The sequence below is a fragment of the Schistocerca gregaria genome, chromosome 1, assembly GCF_023897955.1.
Source record: "Schistocerca gregaria isolate iqSchGreg1 chromosome 1, iqSchGreg1.2, whole genome shotgun sequence".
NCBI lineage: Eukaryota > Metazoa > Arthropoda > Insecta > Orthoptera > Acrididae > Schistocerca > Schistocerca gregaria.
The window spans coordinates 795,190,877-795,204,085 of record NC_064920.1 but is presented as its reverse complement, the minus strand read 5'-3'; positions in this window follow the sequence as shown (position 1 = coordinate 795,204,085).

Sequence of the window (13,209 nt, the reverse complement as noted above, 5' to 3'; positions counted from 1 at the left end):
ACCCGCCGACACGATGATTTTGACTATAAGCTGTTCATTACTACACGTAAATTCTAAACATTTAAGAATTCTGGCAACGACATTCATCCACAAGCGTGGCTCCATCAATTCTCTCATTGTTTTCCTCCCAACTGGTCACTAGAGCACAGATTAGAATTTATGTGTGGCTACTTAGAGAATGAACCAGCTGTAAGAATGCGATCGGTCATTCACGATTGCCACAGCGAAGGAGAATTTTACCATGCCTTCCTCTCAGCATATTGGTCCCAATCCACACAAGACCGAGTAAAACATGGCATCATGATGATGAAACATTTCGAACAATCTGAATTTTCCAGTCTTGTGAAATATTTTGAAGACATGTTGCACAAGAATCAGTACCTGTCAAACCCATACAGCACGTCAGAACTCATCCGCATTTGCTTAATCAAATTGCCTGAACATTTACGGCATATTATTTTGGCAGGCCGTTGCAAAGACGACATTGAAGCTTTTCAGGGACTCTTACAATAATTAGAAATTGACACTGACAATCGCGGAACGCGAAAACAGGAACACAACAATTACAGGTCACATCCCTCGCAATTCCGCGATGAAAGAAATAATAACTGGACACGACAAGTCTATTCTCACAATACAAATCGTGACCAAGACAGACACCACCCGTATGACAACCGTTGGCAGAGTAGTAATAATTACAGGGAAAGGTCACCTCTCCGCGGTAGTGACTATCACAGAGACAATCAGAGAAACAGACAATATGGGAACCAAAATAATTACTATCAAGGGAGACAGAATAACTTTAGACGCAACGGTCCAGCGCGCAGTTACGATTCAGAGAAATTCTCCACCACGTGACCGACAAGAAAGAAACTATGGAATCTACCGACATGACGACAGACGATATGATCGTAACGACAGACCTGATTTGCAGCAGAACTGGCGGGAATCAAACAGAGCAGGGCCCTCTCGACAAGGTAAATTTGTAGAAGTTAGGTCTCCAAATCCCAATAACGACGCGCGCCAACAAAGACACAACAGGCAATGACTCATACCGCTGGCAGCCTCAAAACGTACTTATGAAACTGACGACGCAGCTGCTGTAGCTAGTAATTACGTTAAAATGGAAGACATTAGGGACATATTACTCCAGGAACACGACGTAAAACATAACAACATTGCATATCCTGTGATTCACATTACTGTAAATAACGTAAAGTCCCATTTCAGTAATTAGTGAAACAGCTTTTAGCAAATGCTACAAATCGAACGATTGCCCCACACTTCCGTTACGCAAGATTAAATTACAAGGTGCAGTCATTGGAAAAAGTGTAGATGTACGCCAACAAACCAACTTAGAATTCTTTTGTCAGAGCCACAGCTTCGCTATGAACTTTCTTATTGTTCCATTGTTGTCGACGGAAATTATACTGGGAGTAGACTTTTTGAATGAATACAAAGCAATCTTAAACTTTCACGATGCTGAAATAAGTTTAGAGAAAGAAGGTAAGTCAATACCTTTGAAATTTGAAGATTGGCTCTCAAACCATGACGAGGAAATTAATCGGCTTTACCTTCTGTTAGACAACAGTTCGTAATTTTCTACAGAACTAGACACTAACAGTCGCTCTGCAAGTACTGACAGGGATGATATCGACGGCACATTTGAAACTAATGAGTTAATTCAGAATAAAATTCAAACAATTGAGAATTGTAATGACACTGATAGGCAGGACCTTTTTGAGATTTTACAAGCACATTCCACAGTTTTTACTCACAAAACAGGAACAATCAAGGGATTTCAATACCAATTTCGTGTTCGTGAGCATACTAAATTTTGTGTTAGACCATACGTAATTCCAGCACATTATAGGGACAGTGTTAGAACAGAAATACAATCTATGCTTGACGAGGGCATTATTGAGTCTGCAGTAAGCTCATACAACAATCCATTACATGTTGTTGAGAAGAAAAATGGATCGATCAGGCTTGTCTTAGATTCGAGACAAATCAATACTATCATTATTCCTGAAACAGACAGGCCGCAAACGTTGGAAGAACTTCTTCAAAATTTTTATGGTGTAAAAGTGTTGTCTTCCATTGATCTCAGATCCAGCTTTTATCAGATCGAACTGCATCCAGAATGTAGAAAATACACAGCTTTCCTTTGTTTCGGCGTTTGTTATCAGTTTCGGAAACTTCCTTTTGGTTTGAACATTTCCTCGGCAGGATTCATTCGCGGGCTAAATTTCATATTACCTGAGCTCTTAAAACGTCACATCACCTTATATGTGGACGATATTCTGATAGCAGAAGCCTCATGGGAACAACATAATCGCATCCTCAACAGCGTGTTACATATTTTGCAGAATCTGGAATTACAGTTAACTTGGAAAAGTCTGAATTCGGTAGGACAAAAGTGAAGTTTTTGGGACATATTATTTCTTCTGAAGGCATCCAGCCAGATCCTGAAAAGTTAGAAGCAATCAGAGCCTTTCCAGTTCCATCCACAAAAAAAGTCCGCAGTTTTCTGGGTCTAGTAAATTTTTACCGTCGTTTTCTGAATATGAAAATTCTAGTTACACCAAAACTTTGTTCTCTCACTGGAAAAAAATACTATTAGGAACTGGGACGAACAAGCACAGTTGGAATTCAATTCTTTGAAAGAATCGTTACTTAACGCGCCAATACTAGCTCATCCAGATCTCTCACAAGATTTTTGCCTTAGCACGGATTCTTCTAAAGTCGGTCTTGGTGCCCATTTATTTCAAGAAGCCACAGAAAATGACATTACTGTTCAGAAAACCATTGCTTTTGCTAGCCGAGTGCTAACAAAATCTGAAAAAAATTATTCCGTTACTGAATTAGAAGCATTAGCTATCGTTTGGGCATTTAACAAATTCCGTTTCTTTTTTTATGGTAAGCACGTAAAAGTGTACAGTGACCATCGTGCATTACAATTTCTTATGTCTTCAAAATTAAATCCATGACAGGTTAAAACGTTGGGCATTGTTTCTGCAAGAATTCCACTTCACAATAGTCTACATTCCCGGCAAGGAGAACATTGTTGCGGACGCACTGTCACGCGCACCGGCTGGGCTTGAGAAAAGTAACACAGAAAGCAACCTCGAGAGAAATTTCAGTATTCTTTATATTCAGAAAGTCGCCTTTGAAAACTTCATCACCACATCTTTAAATAACATTGCTCATGAACAAGATAAAGATCCGATTTGGAAAGACATCAAAAGTAAATGGCATGAAAAGACACACACACAGATTCGGCATTATTATCTGGTTAGAAACAACATACTCTTCAAACGATGCACTGTTGATGACAAGCTATGGGTACTTTGCATTCCAGACGATTTTGTTAATAAGCTCATTTGGTACATTCATTTCAGCTATGCACATTTTGGTCCACGAAAATGTTATCATATTCTTCGAACGACTTGTTATTTTAACAATATGGATAAGAGAATTCGAAGAGGCTTGTCTATTTGTAAACTTTGTCAAAAGGCGAAACCATCTACTGTCTCTCAACGTGCTCCATTGTTTCCTATCATTCCTTCTAAATTAAAAGAATTTGCTGCTGTTGATCTCTTGGGACCGCTTGTCAGAACATCTAATGGATTTTCGTACGTTCTAGTCGCTGTTGAACTTACTTCAAAATTTGTTTCTTTCACTCCGTTACGTAAAGCCACTGGACGGTCTGTATCCAACGCCTTTGTTAGAAATTTCTTACGTGAAGTTGGACACGTTAGTAAAGTAATTTCAGATAACTGACCGCAATTCAGATCTGCTGTTTGGTCACGCATGCTTCGTAACCATAAAATCAAATCTGTTTTTATTTCATTGTACTCACCACATTGTAACCCGTCTGAACGGATTATGAAAGAAATCAATAAGCTTTGCAGACTTTATTGTCACAGAAAGCATCAGCATTTGGACAGATATTTACACTTATTTCAAAACGTGCTGAATGAAATGCCTCATGACTCCACTGCTTTACCACCTGTTCTTGTACTGAAGAATAAAGAACCACCAAACAGAATCATAGAGCTTGTACCTTTTCCGAATACACGTAAACTTCGACAAAAAGACATAACTGATTTGGCTATTAAAAATATAAATTCTGCTGCAGACAAAAGGAAAAAATTACACGGTAAAGCAAATGCAAAGAAATTATATATTGGTCAGAAAGTTCTCATTAAAGCTCATCCATTGTCACATAAGAAGAAACACTTGAGTCACAAATTCTTTCTAGTTTACAATGGACCTTACAGAATCCGACGTATACCACATGATAATTGCGTTGAAGTTGAAACTCTGCGTACTAGGAAGAGTAAAGGTTTACACCACATTTCACATGTAAAACCGTTTATTGAAAGATAATCTGCTTTTTAACTTGGTATTTGCCATATAACTTTTCACTTCACATTACTAGTATGCTTTGTCAGACTTATAATCTCTTAACATGCAGCAATATTTAAGTTAAATATCCAATCAAGAACCAAGAGAACTTATCTAAACAGAAATTACGAATGCATTGTTACAGTGAACAGATGACACAGTGTCATTGTGTGTGTGTACATTCTTGCTTGTTAGTCGCACAATTATGTAACGACCATAAGGCTGACATACTTAGAACATTTACCAGTACTACTAATGAGATTTTAATGCAACATTTTGGTTTACTTGCAAATACATTCTGGATTTAAAGTACTTTCTGTGAGATACCAGATGACACAGTGGTTAGTATATGTGACAGCTACACGATTATATCACGACGCTACTAATGAGTGACAATTTACAATGTTGCTTTTGCGGTGTATCTGTTTTATATCTGCAGTTTTTCTGAATAATTCTGGAAAGTAAAACATGTTTTACTAGTAACTTTTGTGATATAGCTACAATGAGACAGCCTTTTCTGTAGCACAACAATACGTTACAGTACAGTACTTACTTCATCACGGCAATAAGCGTAGTAACTACGATATCTATACGCAAAGCATTTCACTTTTGTTTATCATGAGGTAAGTACATTGACTTAGGCAGAACTTAGTTTTCGGAGGACGATAACTACGACACTTCCACAGAGATTATCTTACAACAAGACGCACAGTTTAGCGCTACCCTTACACGTATTTGAGTGATTAATTTTGTACTTAAACATTTATTCTTAAAGATATTTGAAGTACAATGATACAAAGGTTTTCCATGATACATTTCATTCCATTGCTGTAATCTGCAACACCTGAGGATATAATTACATTAATCCTCAGGGGGGTACACGCTTACTTTGTGTACCATGTGTTTGGCAAGCACAAGGAGCCCTAGGTAATATGGTATTTGTTTATACAACTTTACACATCGGTACCATATTTCTCTAACACATAAATTACACAGCTATCTGATCATTTAACTGAGAGAGACAAACATTTACTTTACTACATCAGTGACAGATGTTTACGTAATTACACCATTGGATAACTTCACACTTACGAAGTTGTATTTTGTCTGTACTTTGTTAACTGTTCATATTTTTTCGGAACCATTGTGATACTATGAGAGCTTTGAATGACATATTGGGTATGGGATCACGATTTTTAAAGTACATTTGAGGCAGATGACACTTTTGACATGAGCAGAGATTTTTTTTTTTAGGTTTTGAAATTATTGGAGGAAGCTACGGAGATTTTGAGAATTTGACTGTGGTGTTATGATGTTATTATTACGACGACGATGTGAATTATGCTACTGAGGTATGTTTAAACTGATGCTATATGAGTTATTTGGTTATGCTACGTATCTGTTATGATGAAATATTGAAGAAGTGTCGACGAATATATATATGTGTAATAAGGTAAGAAATAATTAGTAGTGGTTAGCGACTCTGATTTGTGAAAAAGGATGTTGGAAACCGAGAATCGTACTTTAAGAGTTATGAAATGAGTGTTTATGCGTGAATGTGTCACTATGCTGGCGAAAATTTTTGGACACAACTATGTTTAAATGATTTTATTTCTACAGATTTGTAACGCAAATTCTTGACCTGTGAATTTTTTTTATATGAGAATTCCACTGTAGCGGAAACTGGTGTCGTAAATATTTCGATAAGACAGTTAAGTGACCACCTGCATGTAATGCGTCGTGGGCACCCAGCTGCGCGACAACCACCTGACAAAAGAAAGCCATTAGTGCGTGCCTTTCAGAGGCACAGGCAAAAAAAAAAGGCCATTATCCTCGCTATTGACATTCCTTTGTAGAAAGCACCGCAAATACGACACGCTCATTACTGAGAAAGATACATGTGACACCTGATTATAACAAACGTCTTTCTACGAGAGTTGAGAGAATTCTACTAACTTATGAAATGTCACATGACTATTGAATGATATTTTTATGCTTTGTCCATAGTTGCTTATTTCATTTGATATCTGTTTTCCAGCTGTGTTTCAGCATTGGTTTTATAAAATTAAATGCATTTGCTAATGTGAACACTTTCTGTCGACAGATCTATTAAATAATTATTTTATGATCCACATTCTGCGAAAAAGGAGCTCTTGGAATGGAAAGAGCAATAAGAAGCGACTAATAACAGTAACTGTATATATAATTTTCTTTTCAAGTACTTGGTAATTTGTTGTAGCATTAGTTTTTGTGGTGCACCACTTTAATTGCATAGACATTAAGATGTGAATAGACATTGTCCTTATCTGCATTGTTGTCTTTAGTGTAACATTTTTTCTGATTGAGCTTTGTCATGTTTAGGTATAAGTTATAGCATTTGCTGCGGCTGTTTGCCATTCATAGTGCTACTGAATGTCACATTGTATTACTAGGTTAAGCCAATTTTATTACTGATTTATTTTTCTTGTTTGCTGCGCATTGCCTTATATTAGTTGTAATATTGCTGCCTTCATTGCCAATTTCCATTTTTTAACATTGCTGTTTGTGTAATTAGTTTTGTGCTGCTGCATTGCCTCATCCCTTACTTAAGCATCTGAGCTCGGTAGATTTAAGTTAGCTTAAGAGGGGGTAGCCTATATAAGAGAATGATTTGCGATATATTGGAAGAAATGCATTGAGAAGTTATACGAAAAAAGTACAGAAATCAGGTATAGATAGGACTTTTTGGAAATAATGAATAACGAAGGGAGATCTCCAAGAAGTAAAGAAAGTTTTGTTTGCAAAATACTGCAGTAAAACAAACCCTGTCCTTTCCTTGTGTTATCCCACTATGTGTTTGTGTACCCTTGTGTATTTATGTTCTTCCTGTCTTAAGATGTTTATCTGATAAGACTTATGTTGCAGAATTTTTCTAATACTAAGCTACATTCACTATGATGAGGAATACTGTTATCCTCAAATATAATTTGCATTAATAACATGTTATTTACTTTGTAAAGATGTTTACACATTATTTATTCTGTTTTGTTCTAATGCTCATGTGTGAAGTTGATGTTTCGAAATTTATTCTGATTTTTTATGTATATGCTCCGGTCATAATTCCTGTAACACTGATGTATATGTTATTTCGATTCTTTTGTAAAGCCTGTATTACTGCAAATGTTATCTGTACTATTATGTTCTTTAATGATATTTTTTGTTCCTTTGTTATTGTATTCTTATGTTATAAAATTGTAATTGACACCAGTTCATCAAATTAAGTAACTTGTAACTTACATTTCACTGCACACGTTTCTGTTGGTCATAGTATATGGACAATATGTGAGAAGTAGGGATTGATAGTGTTTGCAAGTGTATTGATAATTCAGCAAGGGACTGGTTAACAGCATTGCTGGTTCTAAGGACAATTCCAAAAACTTTGTGAGTGGACAAGTGGTGGGTTATGGACTTGCTATGTTATCCGCAAGACTCTTCAATGGTGATTGTGCACCTGCACAGTCAAACAGATGGCTGCTGGCCATCTCTACAAGGACTACAGTGGGTCTACACCTTTGATGACCCACCAATACCATTATTTCTACAAGGACTACAGTGGGTCTACACCTTTGATGACCCACCAATACCATTATTTCTACAAGGACTGCAGTGGTTCTGCACCTCTGGTGGCCCACCAATACCGTAATCTCTACCAGGACTACAAGGGGTCTACTCTGTGATGACCTACCTACCAATATTCTTCAAAACTTCGACTGACTCTGCTGTGGGTTTGCTCTGTTGTGGCCCATTACCTGTCTGCATGTCAAGAGTCAGCACTGTCTTTCGTTGGAAGGACAACACTACTTCTTCAAGACTGCTTAGAAATCCACTACTTCCAAGTGCAATTTCTTTTATTGCTCAGACTTTGAAAAAAACACTGCAATTTTACTGTGATGAACGATCAGGACTGTCTTTATGGACTGTGAGAAAATTTTAGCTTCTGACCAACATTGTATCAATAAGTGTGTGTATTTGATATCTTTGTTATAGTAATTATGAAAATTTTTATCAAATCATTATTGGCCACTGCCCAAAACAATTTGTAAAAAATTTTTGTGGGGAGCATGGGGGCTATGTAACTAGGCTGTTTAGGTTTTCTTATTGGTAACGCCACATAGCGCTCGGTATGAAGAAATCACTGGCTGTGCCGTATGCAGTCTGTGTTTAGTCTGCATTGTTGTCTGCCATTGTAGTGTTGGGCAGCGGCAGCTGGATGCTAACAGCGCGTAGCGTTGCGCAGTTGGAGGTGAGCTGCCAGCAGTGGTGGACGTGGGTAGAGAGATGGCGGAGTTTTGAAATTTGTATGAATTGGTGTCATAAAGTGATATATATATTCTGAGTACTAAGGTAAATGCATTGATTGTTCTCCATTAAAATCTTTCATTTGCTAACTATACCTATCAGTAGTTAGTGCCTTCCATAGTTTGAATCTTTTATTTAGCTGGCAGTAGTGGCGCTCGCGGTATAGCAGTAGCTTGAGTAACGAAGATTCTTGTGAGGTAAGTGATTTGTGAAACGTATAGGTTAATGTTAGTCAGGCCCATTCTTTTGTAGGGATTTTTGAAAGTCAGATTGCGTTGCGCTAAAATTATTCTGTGTCAGTTTAAACACAGTCTTGTATAAATTTTTCTAAGGGGACGTTTCAACTTCTACATTTCTTTCACTAAATGGATAGAAAACGAAAATTTTGTATAACTTGTTGACCCCCACTCGCAAAAGAAATAACCTAACGTCTATACTCCCTTAAAACAAGGACAGTAGACAACATTCTCACACAGCTCACATATCAAATTTACAACTCCACAGACAACTACAAATCGGCACCACGTTAAATGTGACTGAACATCAGTTTAAGTAAAAGGGCCCAACAATGTATACAGCGATCAAAATGAATCTTACAAGTAAATCAACTTCCCTAACAAACACTAAGTGACTATCATCGAAAAGCCAACACAAGGTAACACGAGTCTCCTTAAAGTCTACTAATGATAAACGGCTACATTCTGTGGTGTACACCTTCAACTTGTATAACTGAGCGACAGCGTAAGTAACATAGTACATCTTGCCACTCTAAAACCTTTCAGCAAGCCAAACAATGCACGTAGACAATTTAAACAGGGCGAGTCAATGTCGCAATGTCGCAATGTCGTCAGGTCGACAAATACATCAAGACGTGCCCAAGTATCCAAAGTTGTCTCTGCTGTTTCCAGTCGTTGGCCGCCACACAGGAAATGAGACCTAGCGATAAGACAGCAGCACCGAAGCAGCCGTGGAACGCCCTCTTGACAGTGTAGACACTTTTCTGGCAACGTGCACTGGCTGCGACGGCACGGTTGGGCGGGTTTTCACATCGGCTCGCAGAGAGTGACAGGTCTGAACCGTCGCATCCTCCCATAGCCTCATAGGTCCTGGGTGAGGAAGGAACTCTGAAACTTGTAGCTATGCACCAGGGACTAGCTTACAACCGGCTGACAACACTTACACTAGCTCAGCATGGAACAATGCTTGCTTCCCAGTAAAATGTCATTGCACCGCGTTGAAGCTATCCGCTCCCCGACCCCGTCCCTCCATAATGAACATACTTCCTCTCCATGAGATGACTGGTTACTTCAGACGCCAGGAACTCTAGATGAATATTCGATGCTGGCTTACAGCTCGATACAAGATCCATAATCTGTCTCTCCATGCCCTTTCAGATAAAATGCTCCCTAACCTTCATCTTGGTTTTAAAGAAGCCCCGTTGACCCACTTCAGGAACTTCGTCTTTGAACCTCTACTAGATATTAAGAGATGGTTTTCAGTATGTGATATAACTGATATATATACATCATTTTGTGCACCCTTAGTGGCATGGACTGTGTCTTGTCAGAATCAATTTCTCTCCTCGTACCACTCAAGATCTCCACGGCGACCTGCTGAAATGAATTACAAGTGCATGCCATCAAGTCCCGTAGATATACATGGATAATCTGCAAATCGCACTTAAATGTCTGGGAGACAGTTCATCGAACCACCTTCGCAATAATTCTGTATTATTCCAGTTTGATTGTTGTTGTTGTTGCATCTGGAGAGTGCTCACAATCTCGGACATCAGCGCACGTACGCTGTGTGAGACGACTGGGGCTACAGGACGCAAAATGACGATAGCCTAAAATACAACATAAGACCACATACTTTCCCTTGCACTCTTTTTTTTAACGAACACATACCGACTCCTCTGAACGGTACAATGGAGCAAGCGAATCGAGGCAGACCATTACAAACAATGATATCTGATCTGGACAGCCACTAAGAGCAAAGTCCCGAAAAGAAGATTGTCGTATCATACAAATAGTAATTGGATGAGCCAGTCGTTCTCTAACATTCTAAAAGCGTCGACCTAAAGGCTTAGGTAGAAGTGAAGACGAAACAAAAAATCGCAAAACACGTGCCACATTCAGTTCATTGAGAGCAGGTCTGTAGGTAAACCAGATTGAACACTCCCGTCATTGTATAAAATACAGTCGGTTAAAATGTGGCAAACCGTAATCAACACACCACATGCATCAAAAACTGGAGGCTCTTCACGTCTGAGAAGGAAGGCATGGATCAGGTGGATGTATCCTTTTCGAGGTCGCGTTAAACAGACTTCATCAATTCTAACTTGCTAAAAGGAAGTGCACCATGTCCTCACAGTCTCTATTATTGATCGCAACTTATTTTCCGTCACGCCCATCCGCTCTTCCTGCCAAAGATTCAGTCTTGATCAGCGCGTGGGTAAAACAACACATATAACTTTCAGTGCGAGCTCTGATTTCCCTTATTTCTTGTGATAATAGTTTCTCCCGATGTAGGTCGGCATCAACAAAATATTTTTGCATTCGGAGGAGACAGCTGGTGACTGAAATTTCGTGAGAAGATTCCTCCGCAACAAAAAACCTTTGATTTAATGAAGTCCACTAAAAATACTGTATTATATCGATTACGCTCTCTTCCCTATTTCTCGATAATATAAAAAGTGCTGTTCTTCTTTGACCTTTCTCGAATTTCTCCGTTAATCCTATCTGTAAGTATCCGACATCTCGCAGCAGTACTCCAAAAGAGGACGGACGAGGGACAAGCGTAGTGTAAGCTGTCTCTTTAGTAGATCTGTTGCATCTTCCAAGTGTTCTACCAATAAGACGCAGTCTTTGGTTAGCCTTCGCCAAAGCATTCTCTATGTGTTATCGCCAAATTAAGCTCTTCGTAATTGTAATTCCTAGGCATTTAGTTGAGTTTACGGCCTATTGATTTGATTGATTTATCGTGTAACCCAAGTTTACAGGATTCCTTTTAACACTCATGTGGTCGGCTGCGGTGGCCGAGCGGTTCTAGGCGCTTCAGTCCGGAACCACGTGCCTGCTACGGTCGCTATTTCGAATCCTGCATGGGGCATGGATGTGTGTGATGTCCTTAGGTTAGTTATGTTTAAGTAGTTCTAAGTCTAGGGGACTGATGGCCTCAGATGTTAAGCCCCGTAGTTCTTAGAGGCATTTGAAACATCTGAACACTCATGTGGATTACGTCACACTTTTCAGTATTTAGGGTCAAATGACTATTTTCGCACAGAAAAGATATAGCTTCTAAATCGTTTTGCAATTTATTTTGATCTTCTGATGACTTTAGTAGTCCATAAACGACAGCATCATTTGCAAACAACCTAAGGCGGCCGCTGAGAATGTCTTCTAAATCGCTTATGTGGATGAGGAACAGCAGGGGGCCTGAAACACTACATTGGGGAACCCTAGAAATCACATCTGCCTTACTCAGTGACTTTCCGTCAACTACTACGAACTGTGATCTCTCTGGAAGGAAATCACGAATCCAGTCCCATAACTGAGACGATATTTCATAAGCACGCAATTTGACTACAAACCGCTTGTGAGGTACAGTGTTAGAAGCCTTCTGGAATTCTAGAAGAACGGAATGAATTTGAAATCCCTTGTCAATAGCACGCAACACGTCGTGTGAGTAAAGAACTAGTTGTGTTTCACAAGAAATATGTTTTCCAAATCCATATTGACTGTGTGTCAACAGACCGTTCTATTCGATGTAATTAATAATGTTCGAACACAATATATGTTCCAAAATGCTGCAGCATATCGATATTAATATGGGCCTGTAATTTAGTGGATCACTCATACTGCCTTTCTTGAGTATTGGTATGACCTGTGCAACTTTCTAGTATATTCTGAAAGGAACCCAACTGGTATACAGTCTGGCCCGGAAGACTTCCTTTTATGAAGTGTTTTAAGTTGCTCCGGTACTCTGAGGAGATCTAATTTACTCATGCTGGCAGCTGTTTTTGATTCGAATTCTGGAATATTTACTCTGTCATGTTTGATGAAGCAATTTCAGAAGGCTGTATTAAGTAACTCGGCTTTAGTAGCTCTGTCGTCGATAGCATTTCAATTCCTATCGCGCAGAGAAGGCACTGATTGTGTCTTGTCGATAGTATACTTCACATACTATCAGAATCTCTTTGGATTTCGAGACAAAGTTTACATGTGCAAACTACTATAATCATTAGGCATTGAAGTCAGCACTAAATTTCGAGCTTCTGTAAAAGATCTCTATTCTTGGAGAGTTTGCTTTCGTATAAATTTGGCATGCTTTTGTCGTTGTTTCTGTAACAGAATTCTGACCCCTTTTATACACCAAGACTATTAGTTCCGTCGTTTTTAAATTTATTTAGTATGAACTTCTCAGTTGCCGTCAATACCATTTCTTTGAATTCAAGTCACA